A 17,328-nucleotide genomic window follows, 5' to 3' on the forward strand; every position below is an offset into this window, starting at 1 on the left:
CAGCAGCCATGTCTACACTGCATCAATTACCCATTACAGGGTCCTGACATCCATAGTGCTATGAGCAGCACTGATCAGCAGCCATGTCTACACTGCAGCAATTACCTATTACAGGGTCCTGACAGATCCATAGTGCTATGAGCAACACTGATCAGCAGCCATGTCTACACTGCAGCAATTACACATTAGAGGGACCTGACAGATACATAGTGCTATGAGCAGCACTGATCAGCAGCCATGTCTACACTGCAGCAATTACCCATTACAGGGACCTGACAGATCCATAGTGCTATGAGCAGCACTGATCAGCAGCCATGTTTACACTGCAGCAATTACCCATTACAGGGTCCTGACAGATCCATAGTGCTATGAGCAGCACTGATCAGCCGCCATGTCTACACTGCAGCAATTACCCATTACAAGGTCCTGACAGATCCATAGTGCTATGAGCAGCACTGATCAGCAGCCATGTCTACACTGCAGCAATTACCCATTACAGGGACCTGACAGATCCATAGAGCTATAAGCAGCAGTGATCAGCAGCCATGTCTACACTGCAGCAATTACCCATTACAGGGTCCTGACAGATCCATAGTGCTATGAGCAGCACTGATCAGCAGCCATGTTTACACTGCAGCAATTACCCATTACAGGAACCTGACCGATACATAGTGCTATGAGCAGCACTGATCAGCTGCCATGTCTACACTGCAGCAATTACCCATTACAGGGTCCTGACAGATCCATAGTGCTATGAGAAGCACTGATGAGCAGCCATGTCTACACTGCAGCAATTACCCATTACAAGGTCCTGACAGATGTATAGTGCTATGAGCAGCACTGATCAGCAGCCATGTCTACACTGCAGCAATTACCCATTACAGGGACCTGACAGATCCATAGTGCTATGAGCAGCACTGATCAGCAGCCATGTCTACACTGCAGCAATTACCCATTACAGGGTCCTGACAGATCCATAGTGCTATGAGCAGCACTGATCAGCAGCCATGTCTACACTGCAGCAATTACCCATTGCAGGGTCCTGACAGATCCATAGTGCTAAGAGCAGCACTGATCAGCAGCCATGTCTACACTGCAGCAATTACCCATTACAGGGTCCTGACAGATCCATAGTGCTATGAGCAGCACTGATCAGCAGCCATGTCTACACTGCATCAATTACCCATTATAGGGTCCTGACATCCATAGTGCTATGAGCAGCACTGATCAGCAGCCATGTCTACACTGCAGCAATTACCTATTACAGGGTCCTGACAGATCCATAGTGCTATGAGCAACACTGATCAGCAGCCTTGTCTACACTGCAGCAATTACCCATTACAGGGTCCTGACAGATCCATAGTGCTAAGAGCAGCACTGATGAGCAGCCATGTCTAGATTGCAGCAATTACCCATTACAGGGTCCTGACATCCATAGTGCTATGAGCAGCAATGATCAGCAGCCATGTCTACACTGCAGCAATTACCCATTACAGGGTCCTGAGAGATCCATAGTGCTATGAGCAGCACTGATCAGCAGCCATGTCTACACTGCAGGAATTACCTATTACAGGGTCCTGACAGATCCATAGTGCTATGAGCAGCACTGATCAGCAGCCATGTCTACACTGCAGCAATTACCCATTCCAGGGTCCTGACAGATCCATAGTGCTATGAGCAGCACTGATCAGCCGCCATGTCTACACTGCAGCAATTACCCATTACAGGGTCCTGACAGATCCATAGTGCTATGAGCAGCAATGATCAGCAGCCATGTCTACACTGCAGCAATTACCCATTACAGGGTCCTGAGAGATCCATAGTGCTATGAGCAGCACTGATCAGCAGCCATGTCTACACTGCAGGAATTACCTATTACAGGGTCCTGACAGATCCATAGTGCTATGAGCAGCACTGATCAGCAGCCATGTCTACACTGCAGCAATTACCCATTACAGGGTCCTGACAGATCCATAGTGCTATGAGCAGCACTGATCAGCCGCCATGTCTACACTGCAGCAATTACCCATTACAGGGTCCTGACAGATCCATAGTGCTATGAGCAGCACTGATCAGCAGCCATGTTTACACTGCAGCAATTACCCATTACAAGGTCCTGACAGATCCATAGTGCTATGAGCAGCACTGATCAGCCGCCATGTCTACACTGCAGCAATTACCCATTACAGGGTCCTGACAGATGCATAGTGCTCTGAGCAGCACTGATCAGCAGCCATGTCTACACTGCAGCAATTACCCATTACAGGAACCTGACAGATCCATAGTGCTATGAGCAGCACTGATCAGCTGCCATGTCTACACTGCAGCAATTACCCATTACAGGGCCCTGACAGATCCATAGTGCTATGAGCAGCACTGATAAGCAGCCATGTCTACACTGCAGCAATTACCCATTACAGGGTCCTGACAGATCCATAGTGCTATGAGCAGCACTGATCAGCAGCCATGTCTACACTGCAGCAATTACACATTAGAGGGACCTGACAGATCCATAGTGCTATGAGCAGCACTGATCAGCCGCCATGTCTAAACTGCAGCAATTACCCATTACGGGGACCTGACAGATCCATAGTGCTATGAGCAGCACTGATCAGCAGCCATGTTTATACTGCAGCAATTACCCATTACAGGGTCCTGACAGATCCATAGTGCTATGAGCAGCACTGATCAGCCGCCATGTTTACACTGCAGCAATTACCCATTACAAGGTCCTGACAGATCCATAGTGCTATGATCAGCACTGTTCAGCAGCCATGTCTACACTGCAGCAATTAACCCTTACAGGAACCTGACAGATCCATAGTGCTATGAGCAGCACTGATCAGCTGCCATGTCTACACTGCAGCAATTACCCATTACAGGGCCCTGACAGATCCATAGTGCTATGAGCAGCACTGAAAAGCAGCCATGTCTACACTGCAGCAATTACCCATTACAGGGTCCTGACAGATCCATAGTGCTATGAGCAGCACTGATCAGCCATCATGTCTACACTGCAGCAATTACCCATTACAGGGTACTGATAGATGCATAGTGCTATGAGCAGCACTGATCAGCAGCCATGTCTACACTGCAGCAATTACCCATTACAGGGACCTGACAGATCCATAGTGCTATGAGCAGCACTGATCAGCAGCCATGTCTACACTGCAGCAATTACCCATTACAGGGACCTGACAGATCCATAGTGCTATGAGCAGCACTGATCAGCAGCCATGTCTGCACTGCAGCAATTACCCATTACAGGGACCTGACAGATCCATAGTACTATGAGCAGCACTGATCAGCAGCCATGTCTACACTGCAGCAATTACCTATTACAGGGTCCTGACAGATCCATAGTGCTATGAGCAGCACTGATCAGCAGCCATGTCTACACTGCAGCAATTACCCATTACAGGGACCTGACAGCTCCATAGTGCTATGAGCAGCACTGTTCTGCCGCCATGTCTACACTGCAGCAATTACCCATTACAGGGACCTGACAGCTCCATAGTGCTATGAGCAGCACTGTTCTGCCGCCATGTCTACACTGCAGCAATTACCCATTACAGGGTCCTGACAGATCCATAGAGCAATGAGCAGCACTGATCAGCAGCCATGTCTACACTGCAGCAATTACCCATTACAGGGTCCTGACAGATCCATAGAGCAATGAGCAGCACTGATCAGCAGCCATGTCTACACTGCAGCAATTACCCATTACAGGGACCTGACAGATCCATAGTGCTATGAGCAGCACTGATTAGCAGCCATGTCTACACTGCAGCAATTACCTATTACAGGGTCCTGACAGATCCATAGTGCTATGAGCAGCACTGATCAGCAGCCATGTCTACACTGCAGCAATTACCCATTACAGGGACCTGACAGATCCATAGTGCTATGAGCAGCACTGTTCAGCAGCCATGTCTACACTGCAGCAATTACCCATTACAGGGTCCTGACAGATCCATAGAGCAATGAGCAGCACTGATCAGCAGCCATGTCTACACTGCAGCAATTACCCATTACAGGGTCCTGACAGATCCATAGTGCTATGAACAGCACTGATCAGCCGCCATGTATACACTGCAGCAATTACCCATTACAGGGACCTGACAGATCCATAGTGCTATGAGCAGCACTGATCAGCAGCCATGTCTACACTGCAGCTATTACCCATTACAGGGTCCTGACAGATCCATAGTGCTATGAGCAGCACTGATCAGCAGCCATGTCTACAATGTAGCAATTACCCATTACAGGGTCCTGACAGATCCATAATGCTATGAGCAGCACTGATCAGCAGCCATGTCTACACTGCAGCAATAAAACATTACATGGACCTGACAGATCCATAGTGCTATGAGCAGCACTGATCAGCAGCCATGTCTACACTGCAGCAATTAAACATTACAGGGACCTGACAGATACATAGTGCTATGAGAAGCACTGATCAGCAGCCATGTCTACACTGCAGCAATTACCCATTACAGGAACCTGACAGATCGAAAGTGCTATGAGCAGTATTGATCAGCAGCCATGTCTACACTGTAGCAATTACTCATTACAGGAACCTGACAGATCCATAGTGCCATGAGCAGCACTGATCAGCAGCCATGTCTACACTGCAGCAAATACCCATTACAGGGTCCTGACAGATACATAGTGCTATGAGCAGCACTGATCAGCTGCCATGTCTACACTGTAGCAATTACCCAATACAGGGTCCTGACAGTTCCATAGTGCTATGAGCAGCACTGATCAGCCGCCATGTCTACACTGTAGCAATTACCCAATACAGGGTCCTGACAGATCCATAGTGCTATGAGCAGCACTAATCAGCAGCCATGTCTACACTGCAGCAATTACCCAATACAGGGTCCTGACAGATCCATAGTGCTATGAGCAGCACTGATCAGCAGCCATGTCTACCCTGCAGCAATTACCCAATACAGGGTCCTGACAGATCCATAGTGCTATAAGCAGCACTGATCAGCAGCCATGTCTACACTGCAGCAATTACCCAATACAGGGTCCTGACAGATCCATAGTGCTATGAGCAGCACTGATCAGCAGCCATGTCTACACTGCAGCAATTACTCATTACAGGGTCCTGACAGATCCATAGTGCTATGAGCAGCACTGATCAGCCAGCATGTGTACACTGCAGCAATTACCCATTACAGGGTCCTGACAGATCCATAGTGCTATGAGCAGCACTGATCAGCCGCCATGTCTACACTGCAGCAATTACCCATTACACGGACCTGACAGATCCATAGTGTTATGAGCAGCACTAATCAGCAGCCATGTCTACACTGCAGCAATTACCCATTACAGGGTCCTGACATCCATAGTGCTATGAGCAGCACTGATCAGCAGCCATGTCTATACTGCAGCAATTACCCAATACAGGGTCCTGACAGATCCATAATGTTATGAGCAGCAATGATCAGCAGCCATGTCTACACTGCAGCAATTACCCAATACAGGGTCCTGACAGATCCATAGTGCTATGAGCAGCACTGATTAGCCAGCATGTGTACACTGCAGCAATTACCCATTACAGGTTCCTGACAGATCCATAGTGCTATGAGCAGCACTGATCAGCCGCCATGTCTACACTGCAGCAATTACCCATTACAGGGTCCTGACATCCATAGTGCTGTGAGCAGCACTGATCAGCCGCCATGTCTACACTGCAGCAATTACCCATTACAGGGTCCTGACAGATCCATAGTGCTATGAGCAGCACTGATCAGGAGCCATGTCTACACTGCAGCAATTACCCATTACAGGGTACTGACACCCATAGAGCTATGAGCAGCACTGATCAGCAGCCATGTCTACACTGCAGCAATTACCCATTACAGGGACCTGACAGATCCATAGTGCTATGAGCAGCACTGATCAGCCGCCATGTTTACACTGCAGCAATTACCCATTACAAGGTCCTGACAGATCCATAGTGCTATGAGCAGCACTGATCAGCAGCCATGTCTACACTGTAGCAATTACCCATTACAGGGACCTGACAGATCCATAGAGCTATGAGCAGCACTGATCAGCAGCCATGTCTACACTGCAGCAATTACCCATTACAGGGTCCTGACAGATGCATAGTGCTATGAGCAGCACTGATCAGCAGCCATGTCTACACTGCAGCAATTACCCATTACAGGAACCTGACAGATCCATAGTGCTATGAGCAGCACTGATCAGCTGCCATGTCTACACTGCAGCAATTACCCATTACAGGGCCCTGACAGATCCATAGTGCTATGAGCAGCACTGATAAGCAGCCATGTCTACACTGCAGCAATTACCCATTACAGGGTCCTGACAGATCCATAGTGCTATGAGCAGCACTGATCAGCCATCATGTCTACACTGCAGCAATTACCCATTACAGGGTCCTGATAGATGCATAGTGCTATGAGCAGCACTGATCAGCAGCCATGTCTACACTGCAGCAATTACCCATTACAGCGACCTGACAGATCCATAGTGCTATGAGCAGCACTGATCAGCAGCCATGTCTACACTGCAGCAATTACCCATTACAGGGACCTGACAGATCCATAGTGCTATGAGCAGCACTGATCAGCAGCCATGTGTTATGTTCTGCTACCAGAGCTAAGGAAAGAGAGGAGATCTGTCCCTACGATAGAACTCAGCTTAATCCCTACGATGTAACAGGGGACCTGATCCTGCGATCAGACCTGCTAAAGTCCTAAGCTAGTTTTTACGGAGACCTATAGATGTGGGGAAGGAATCCCTACAAGTACTAAGGACTGGGAGGAATATGGGACACCTCCTAACAGAAATAGTAGCAGACAGACGAACAAACAAAATATATAGAACATAGAGGTCAGTAGACCAAGCAAACTAACAGAGCAAGACACAGAGCACAGGCTAGCTAGAAAGTAGATATACAATGAAGTCCAGCAAAGCCAGAAGGGCGGAGCAGGATTAAATAGGCCAACAAGGTCATGTGACCAGCAAAGGAAAAAAAACCTAAGAGCAAGGTTCTAATTCCCCCCCCTTCTAAGAGGATCCTCCAGGTTCCCCTAGGACCAGGCTTATCAGGAAATCTCCTGTGAAACGCTCTGATAAGTCTGGACGCGGAAACATCATCCGACCTCACCCAAGAGTTATCCTCGGGACCGAAACCTTTCCAGGCCACAAGATACTGCAAACTACCTCTATACCGTCTAGAGTTAAGGATGCGAGAAATTTCATATTCCCCGTCCTCCACCACCGGAGGAACAGAGGCAGAGGCGTCACAATCCGATACAACAGCTTTTTTCAACAGAGAGACATGAAATACCGGATTAATTTTCCAGGAGGTAGGAACCTCCAACCTAACAGCAGATTGGTTGACAACCTGAAGCACCTTAAAGGGCCCTACAAACTTGGGACCCAATTTCTTAGAAGGAATCCTCAACCGCAGATTCCTAGAGGACAACCAAACCATGTCACCAACAGCGAACAAAACCTCCTGTCGTTTCCTATCAAAGTAGTCTTTAGATTTTCTGTTGGCCTCCTGAAGATTACCACGCACATCCGTCCAAACTTTCTCCAAATCACCGGAAAAATTCTCCTCCTCAGGCACGGCAGATCCCAACTTGGAGAACGACCCAAACGACGGATGTCTCCCAGGACAACAAAAAATAGGCGAACAACCAGCAGAAGAAGATGTATGATTGTTCAGAGCAAATTCAGCAAGTGGCAGAAACTCAGACCACCCCTCTAGATTGTCTGCCACAAAACAACGCAAGAACTGCTCAACATCCTGGTTTTTCCTTTCTGTCTGGCCATTAGATTCAGGATGATATCCGGACGAGAACGACAAATGAACTCCCAACCTATCACAAAAGGCACGCCAAAAACGAGCCACGAACTGAGGACCCCTATCAGAAACAATGTCAGTAGGAACGCCATGAAGTCTGACAATTTCCTTGACAAAGGCCTTAGCGAGAGTTTTAGCGCAGGGCAGTTTGACGAAAGGAACCAAGTGACACATCTTGCTAAAACGGTCCACGACCACCCAGATGACAGTAAAACCCTCAGAGGGGGGAAGGTCAGTTATAAAGTCCATAGCCAAATGTGTCCAAGGAGCACTGGGAACCTCCAAAGGACAAAGCAACCCCGCAGCAGGAGTATGTGAGGACTTAGATCTAGCACATATAGTACATTGACGCACCCACATAATGACTTCCTTCTGCCATCCAGGCCACCAAAAACTGCGACCCACCAGTCTCTTGGCCTCAGAGATTCCGGGATGACCTGCCAACCGAGATTCGTGACACTCAACAAACAAATCTCTCCTAAAGGTCCCAGGCACAAACAACCTCCCATGAGGAGTGTTAGAAGGGGCATTCTCCTGTGCTTTAAGAATCTCATTTTCCAAAACGGAGTCCAAAGCAGCTATCACAACACCTTCTTGTAAAATGTTCTCCTCTTTCTCAGCACCGACTATGGGAGAAAAACTGCGAGACAAGGCATCCGCCTTAACATTCTTAGTACCAGGGATGTAAGTAACGGAGAAATTAAACCGCGAGAAAAACAGTGCCCACCTAGCCTGACGGGCATTCAGGCGCTTGGCAGCATCAAGATATATCAGATTTTTATGATCCGTAAGAACCTGAACGGGAAATTCCGCACCTTCCAAGAAGTGGCGCCAGTGTTCAAATGCGAGTTTAATAGCCAATAATTCCCGATTACCAATATCGCAATTCAGTTCAGTCTCCGAAAATTTTTTTGAAAAAAAGGCACAGGGATGTAATCCATCCCCGTTATCCTGAGACAATACTGCGCCAACCCCCACAGAGGAAGCATCAACCTCAACCAAAAACGGCCTAGTCACATCAGGCTGCATAAGGATGGGAGCAGAGGTGAACCTCTCCTTGAGATACACAAAAGCTTCAATGGCCTCAGAAGACCACTGAACCGCATCAGCACCTTTCCTGGTGAGATCAGTCAGAGGTTTGACAATACTAGAAAAAAATTTTATGAATTTTCTGTAGTAATTGGCGAAACCCAAAAACCTCTGTATTGATTTCAAACCAATAGGCCTAGGCCATTCCTGCACAGCCTGAACCTTAACCGGATCCATCTCAAAACCTTTGCTGGAGATAATGTAGCCCAAAAAACTAATTCTCTGTACAGCGAACTCACATTTCTCCAGCTTAGCAAAAAGCGAATTGTCCATTAATAACTGTAATACCTCACGCACGCTCCGCCAATGAGACTCCAGATCCGGCGAATAAATCAAAATGTCATCCAAATACACAACCACATTTTTGCCGATCAAAGGTCTAAGGATATCATTAATCAGATTCTGAAAAAATGCAGGAGCATTAGTAAGACCAAAAGGCATAACCAGATTCTCAAAATGACCCACAGGAGTGTTAAAAGCAGTCTTCCATTCGTCACCCTCCTTCATGCGCAACAGATTGTATGCCCCCTTAAGGTCAATTTTAGAGAACCACTTGGCCCCCATTAACTGGTTAAACAGATCAGGAATCAATGGCAGTGGGTAAGGATTGCGTACAGTAATTTTGTTAATCTCACGAAAATCCAGACAAGGACGTAAACCGCCGTCCTTTTTTTTTACAAAAAAAAATCCAACCGCCACAGGAGACTTAGAGGGCCTAATGTGACCGGCGGCCAAACTTGTCTGTATGTATTCCTCCAAAGCCTTCCTCTCAGGAATAGTAAGGTTAAATAAACGACTTTTAGGAAGAGTCGCTCCAGAGACAAATTCAATAGAACAATCATAGTCTCTATGGGGAGGCAAAACCTGCGATTCCTTCTCAGAAAAAACTCTCCAAAAATCCTGAATAGGAACAGGCAATTCTCCCCTATCCAAAGCTGCAATACGCCCGTTACAACACTTGTCATAACATTTATGGCTCCAGGATTTAATTTCACTGGTAGACCAATCCAGTACAGGATTGTGAAATTTTAACCAGGGCAATCCCAATATTACTGGAGAAGGCAAGTTATTCAACACTACCAAATCCAATTTCTCATGGTGAACACCATTAATAGTGAGAGGAAATTCACAGACCTTGAGAGTAATATTCTTCAAAGGGGAACCATCCACAGAAACCACAGCAATGGGGGATGATAAAGGTTCAGGTTCTAAATTGAGTCTTTCCACGAATCCCCCATCAATTACATTCAGAGTAGACCCGCAATCAACAAACACCCGAAATTCCATTAATTTTTTCTGAGCAATCGTGGAAGCAGCTAAAAATATACCCTTGGAATTTAAACAGGCAATACGGGCGTGACTGACCATTTTTTTTTCTTTCTTCATACGAAGCTCACAGCCTTTAATCAAATGACCAGATTTTCCGCAATAGAAACACAAGCCTTCAGAAAATCGACGGTCTTTTTCTTGAGAGCGAGGTGCCACCGATCCAATCTCCATCAGTTCACCACTGTTAGTACACACATTCTCATAACCAGAAACTGACATAGCAGAGGATTTGCTCTCATTAACCCTAGCACGCAGTCTCCTATCCACCCGTATAGCTAATTGCATAGCCTGTTGCAAATCTTCAGGTGTAGGATAAGCAATTAGCAGGTCTTTAACCCTTTCACTGAGCCCAGCAAGAAATAGACTTTTCAGAGCAGAATCGTTCCACCCTGTTTGAGTAGACCAACGACGGAAATGAGTACAATATTTTTCCACATTACCTGATCCCTGTTTTAAACGTCTCAACTCAGTCTCAGCTGATGCGACACGGTCGGGATCATCATATAATAGTCCCAAAGCAGAAAAAAAACTATCCACTGATCTGAAGCATGTATCACTAGGTTGCAAAGAAAAGACCCACTCCTGAGGCTCTTTGCGCAAAAGTGACATTATGAACCCTACGCGCTGGGATTCATCCCCAGAGGACTTAGGTCTCAAACGAAAATACAATAAGCAAGCATTTTTGAATGAAAAAAATTCTCGGTGTTCACCAAAAAATAAATCCGACAAACATACCTTAGGCTCCAAGAAATGTGCTCCAGGACAGTTACTCACGTGCTGACGGAGCTCGGCCACCTCCAGAGAGAGTCCCTGCAGGCGATGAACCAAATCCTGAACCGACACCATGATGGAACAGAAAAATCTTTCCTTAGAGAATTTGCTGGCTGGACTTACTGTTATGTTCTGCTACCAGAGCTAAGGAAAGAGAGGAGATCTGTCCCTACGATAGAACTCAGCTTAATCCCTACGATGTAACAGGGGACCTGATCCTGCGACCAGACCTGCTAAAGTCCTAAGCTAGTCTTTACGGAGACCTATAGATGTGGGGAAGGAATCCCTACAAGTACTAAGGACTGGGAGGAATATGGGACACCTCCTAACAGAAATAGTAGCAGACAGACGAACAAACAAAATATATAGAACATAGAGGTCAGTAGACCAAGCAAACTAACAGAGCAAGACACAGAGCACAGGCTAGCTAGAAAGTAGATATACAATGAAGTCCAGCAAAGCCAGAAGGGCGGAGCAGGATTAAATAGGCCAACAAGGTCATGTGACCAGCAAAGGAAAAAAAACCTAAGAGCAAGGTTCTAACACCATGTCTGCACTGCAGCAATTACCCATTACAGGGACCTGACAGATCCATAGTGCTATGAGCAGCACTGATCAGCAGCCATGTCTACACTGCAGCAATTACCCATTACAGGGTCCTGACAGATCCATAGAGCAATGAGCAGCACTGATCAGCAGCGATGTCTACACTGCAGCAATTACCCATTACAGGGTCCTAACAGATCCATAGAGCAATGAGCAGCACTGATCAGCAGCCATGTCTACACTGCAGCAACTACCCATTACAGGGACCTGACAGATCCATAGTGCTATGAGCAGCACTGATCAGCAGCCATGTCTACACTGCAGCAATTACCTATTACAGGGTCCTGACAGATCCATAGTGCTATGAGCAGCACTGATCAGCAGCCATGTCTACACTGCAGCAATTACCCATTACAGGGACCTGACAGATCCATAGTGCTATGAGCAGCACTGTTCAGCAGCCATGTCTACACTGCAGCAATTACCCATTACAGGGTCCTGACAGATCCATAGAGCAATGAGCAGCACTGATCAGCAGCCATGTCTACACTGCAGCAATTACCCATTACAGGGTCCTGACAGATCCATAGTGCTATGAACAGCACTGATCAGCCGCCATGTATACACTGCAGCAATTACCCATTACAGGGACCTGACAGATCCATAGTGCTATGAGCACCACTGATCAGCAGCCATGTCTACACTGCAGCAATTACCCATTACAGGGTCCTGACAGATCCATAGTGCTATGAGCAGCACTGATCAGCAGCCATGTCTACAATGTAGCAATTACCCATTACAGGGTCCTGACAGATCCATAATGCTATGAGCAGCACTTATCAGCAGCCATGTCTACACTGCAGCAATAAAACATTACATGGACCTGACAGATCCATAGTGCTATGAGCAGCACTGATCAGCAGCCATGTCTACACTGCAGCAATTAAACATTACAGGGACCTGACAGATACATAGTGCTATGAGAAGCACTGATCAGCAGCCATGTCTACACTGCAGCAATTACCCATTACAGGAACCTGACAGATCGAAAGTGCTATGAGCAGTATTGATCAGCAGCCATGTCTACACTGTAGCAATTACTCATTACAGGAACCTGACAGATCCATAGTGCCATGAGCAGCACTGATCAGCAGCCATGTCTACACTGCAGCAAATACCCATTACAGGGTCCTGACAGATACATAGTGCTATGAGCAGCACTAATCAGCTGCCATGTCTACACTGTAGCAATTACCCAATACAGGGTCCTGACAGTTCCATAGTGCTATGAGCAGCACTGATCAGCCGCCATGTCTACACTGTAGCAATTACCCAATACAGGGTCCTGACAGATCCATAGTGCTATGAGCAGCACTAATCAGCAGCCATGTCTACACTGCAGCAATTACCCAATACAGGGTCCTGACAGATCCATAGTGCTATGAGCAGCACTGATCAGCAGCCATGTCTACCCTGCAGCAATTACCCAATACAGGGTCCTGACAGATCCATAGTGCTATAAGCAGCACTGATCAGCAGCCATGTCTACACTGCAGCAATTACCCAATACAGGGTCCTGACAGATCCATAGTGCTATGAGCAGCACTGATCAGCAGCCATGTCTACACTGCAGCAATTACTCATTACAGGGTCCTGACAGATCCATAGTGCTATGAGCAGCACTGATCAGCCAGCATGTGTACACTGCAGCAATTACCCATTAAAGGGTCCTGACAGATCCATAGTGCTATGAGCAGCACTGATCAGCCGCCATGTCTACACTGCAGCAATTACCCTTTACACGGACCTGACAGATCCATAGTGCTATGAGCAGCACTGATCAGCCGCCATGTTTACACTGCAGCAATTACCCATTACACTGACCTGACAGATCCATAGTGCTATGAGCAGCACTGATCAACAGCCATTTCTACACTGCAGCAATTACCCATTACAGGGTCCTGACTGATCCGTAGTGTTATGAGCAGCACTAATCAGCAGCCATGTCTACACTGCAGCAATTACCCATTACAGGGTCCTGATATCCATAGTGCTATGAGCAGCACTGATCAGCAGCCATGTCTATACTGCAGCAATTACCCATTACAGGGTCCTGACAGATCCATAGTGTTATGAGCAGCAATAATCAGCAGCCATGTCTACACTGCAGCAATTACCCAATACAGGGTCCTGACAGATCCATAATGTTATGAGCAGCAATGATCAGCAGCCATGTCTACACTGCAGCTATTACCCAATACAGGGTCCTGACAGATCCATAGTGCTATGAGCAGCACTGATCAGCCAGCATGTGTACACTGCAGCAATTACCCATTACAGGTTCCTGACAGATCCATAGTGCTATGAGCAGCACTGATCAGCCGCCATGTCTACACTGCAGCAATTACGCATTACAGGGTCCTGACATCCATAGTGCTGTGAGCAGCACTGATCAGCCGCCATGTCTACACTGCAGCAATTACCCATTACAGAGTCCGGACAGATCCATAGTGCTATGAGCAGCACTGATCAGGAGCCATGTCTACACTGCAGCAATTACCCATTACAGGGTCCTGACACCCATAGAGCTATGAGCAGCACTGTTCAGCAGCCATGTCTACACTGCAGCAATTACCCATTACAGGGACCTGACAGATCCATAGTGCTATGAGCAGCACGGATCAGCAGCCATGTCTACACTGCAGCAATTACTCATTACAGGGTCCTGACAGATCCATAGTGCTATGAGCAGCACTGATCAGCCAGCATGTCTACACTGCAGCAATTACCCATTACAGGGTCCTGACATCCATAGTGCTATGAGCAGCACTGATCAGCAGCCATGTCTACACTGCAGCAATTACCCATTACAGGGTCCTGACATCCATAGTGCTATGAGCAGCACTGATCAGCAGCCATGTCTACACTGCAGCAATTACCCATTACAGGGACCCGACAGATCCATAGTTCTATGAGCAGCACTGATCAGCAGCCATGTCTACACTGTAGCAATTACCCATTACAGGGTCCTGACAGATCCATAGTGCTATGAGTAGCACTGATCAGCCGCCATGTCTACACTGCAGCAATTACCAATTAGAGGGTCCTCACAGATCCATAGAGCAATGAGCAGCACTGATCAGCAGCCATGTCTACACTGCAGCAATTACCCATTACAGGGACCCGACAGATCCATAGTTCTATGAGCAGCACTGATCAGCAGCCATGTCTACACTGTAGCAATTACCCATTACAGGGTCCTGACAGATCCATAGTGCTATGAGTAGCACTGATCAGCCACCATGTCTACACTGCAGCAATTACCCATTACAGGGTCCTGACAGATCCATAGTGCTATGAACAGCACTGATCAGCCAGCAAGTGTACACTGCAGCAATTACCCATTACAGGGTCCTGACAGATCCATAGTGCTATGAGCAGCACTGATCAGCCGCCATGTCTACACAGCAGCAATTACCCATTACAGGGTCCTGACATCCATAGTGCTGTGAGCAGCACTGATCAGCCGCCATGTCTACACTGCAGCAATTACCCATTACAGGGTCCTGACATCCTTAGAGCTATGAGCAGCACTGATCAGCCGCCATGTCTACACTGCAGCAATTACCCATTACACGGACCTGACAGATCCATAGTGCTATGAGCAGCACTGATCAGCAGCCATGTCTACACTGCAGCAATTACCCATTACAGGGTCCTGACTGATCCATAGTGTTATGAGCAGCACTAATCAGCAGCCATGTCTACACTGCAGCAATTACCCATTACAGGGTCCTGACAGATCCATAGTGCTATGAGCAGCAATGATCAGCAGCCATGTCTACACTGCAGCAATTACCCAATACAGGGTCCTGGCAGATCCATAATGCTATGAGCAGCACTGATCAGCAGCCATGTCTACACTGCAGCAATTACTCATTACAGGGTCCTGACAGATCCATAGTGCTATGAGCAGCACTGATCAGCCAGCATGTGTACACTGCAGCAATTACCCATTACAGGTTCCTGACAGATCCATAGTGCTATGAGCAGCACTGATCAGCCGCCATGTCTACACTGCAGCAATTACCCATTACAGGGTCCTGACATCCATAGTGCTGTGAGCAGCACTGATCAGCCGCCATGTCTACACTGCAGCAATTACCCATTACAGGGTCCTGACAGATCCATAGTGCTATGAGCAGCACTGATCAGGAGCCATGTCTACACTGCAGCAATTACCCATTACAGGGTCCTGACATCCATAGAGCTATGAGCAGCACTGATCAGCCGCCATGTCTACACTGCAGCAATTACCCATTACAGGGACCTCACAGATCCATAGTGCTATGAGCAGCACTGATCAGCAGCCATGTCTACACTGCAGCAATTACCCAATACAGGGTCCTGACAGATCCATAATGCTATGAGCAGCACTGATCAGCAGCCATGTCTACACTGCAGCAATTACTCATTACAGGGTCCTGACAGATCCATAGTGCTATGAGCAGCACTGATCAGCCAGCATGTGTACACTGCAGCAATTACCCATTACAGGTTCCTGACAGATCCATAGTGCTATGAGCAGCACTGATCAGCTGCCATGTCTACACTGCAGCAATAACCCATTACAGGGTCCTGACATCCATAGTGCTATGAGCAGCACTGATCAGGAGCCATGTCTACACTGCAGTAATTACCCATTACAGGGTCCTGACATCCATAGAGCTATGAGCAGCACTGATCAGCCGCCATGTCTACACTGCAGCAATTACCTATTACAGGGACCTGACAGATCCATAGTGCTATGAGCAGCACTGATCAGGAGCCATGTCTACACTGCAGTAATTACCCATTACAGGGTCCTGACATCCATAGAGCTATGAGCAGCACTGATCAGCCGCCATGTCTACACTGCAGCAATTACCCATTACAGGGTCCTGACAGATCCATAGTGCTATGAGCAGCACTGATCAGAAGCCATGTCTACACTGCAGTAATTATCCATTACAGGGTCCTGACATCCATAGAGCTATGAGCAGCACTGATCAGCCGCCATGTCTACACTGCAGCAATTACCCATTACAGGGACCTGACAGATCCATAGTGCTATGAGCAGCACTGATCAGCAGCCATGTCTACACTGCAGCAATTACCCATTACAGGGACCTGACAGATCCATAGTGCTATGAGCAGCACTGATCAGCAGCCATGTCTACACTGCAGCAATTACCTATTACAGGATCCTGACAGATCCATAGTGCTATGAGCAGCACTGATCAGCAGCCATGTCTACACTGCAGCAATTACCCATTACAGGGACCTGACAGCTCCATAGTGCTATGAGCAGCACTGTTCTGCCGCCATGTCTACACTGCAGCAATTACCCATTACAGGGTCCTGACAGATCCATAGAGCAATGAGCAGCACTGATCAGCAGCCATGTCTACACTGCAGCAATTACCCATTACAGGGACCTGACAGATCCATAGTGCTATGAGCAGCACTGATCAGCAGCCATGTCTACACTGCAGCAATTACCTATTACAGGGTCCTGACAGATCCATAGTGCTATGAGCAGCACTGATCAGCAGCCTTGTCTACACTGCAGCAATTACCCATTACAGGGACCTGACCGATCCATAGTGCTATGAGCAGCACTGTTCAGCAGCCATGTCTACACTGCAGCAATTACCCATTACAGGGTCCTGACAGATCCATAGAGCAATGAGCAG

This window comes from Phyllobates terribilis, unplaced genomic scaffold (genome assembly GCF_046119375.1).
Source record: "Phyllobates terribilis strain yellow unplaced genomic scaffold, ASM4611937v1 Scaffold_10__3_contigs__length_209671492, whole genome shotgun sequence".
Classification (NCBI taxonomy): Eukaryota; Metazoa; Chordata; class Amphibia; order Anura; family Dendrobatidae; genus Phyllobates; species Phyllobates terribilis.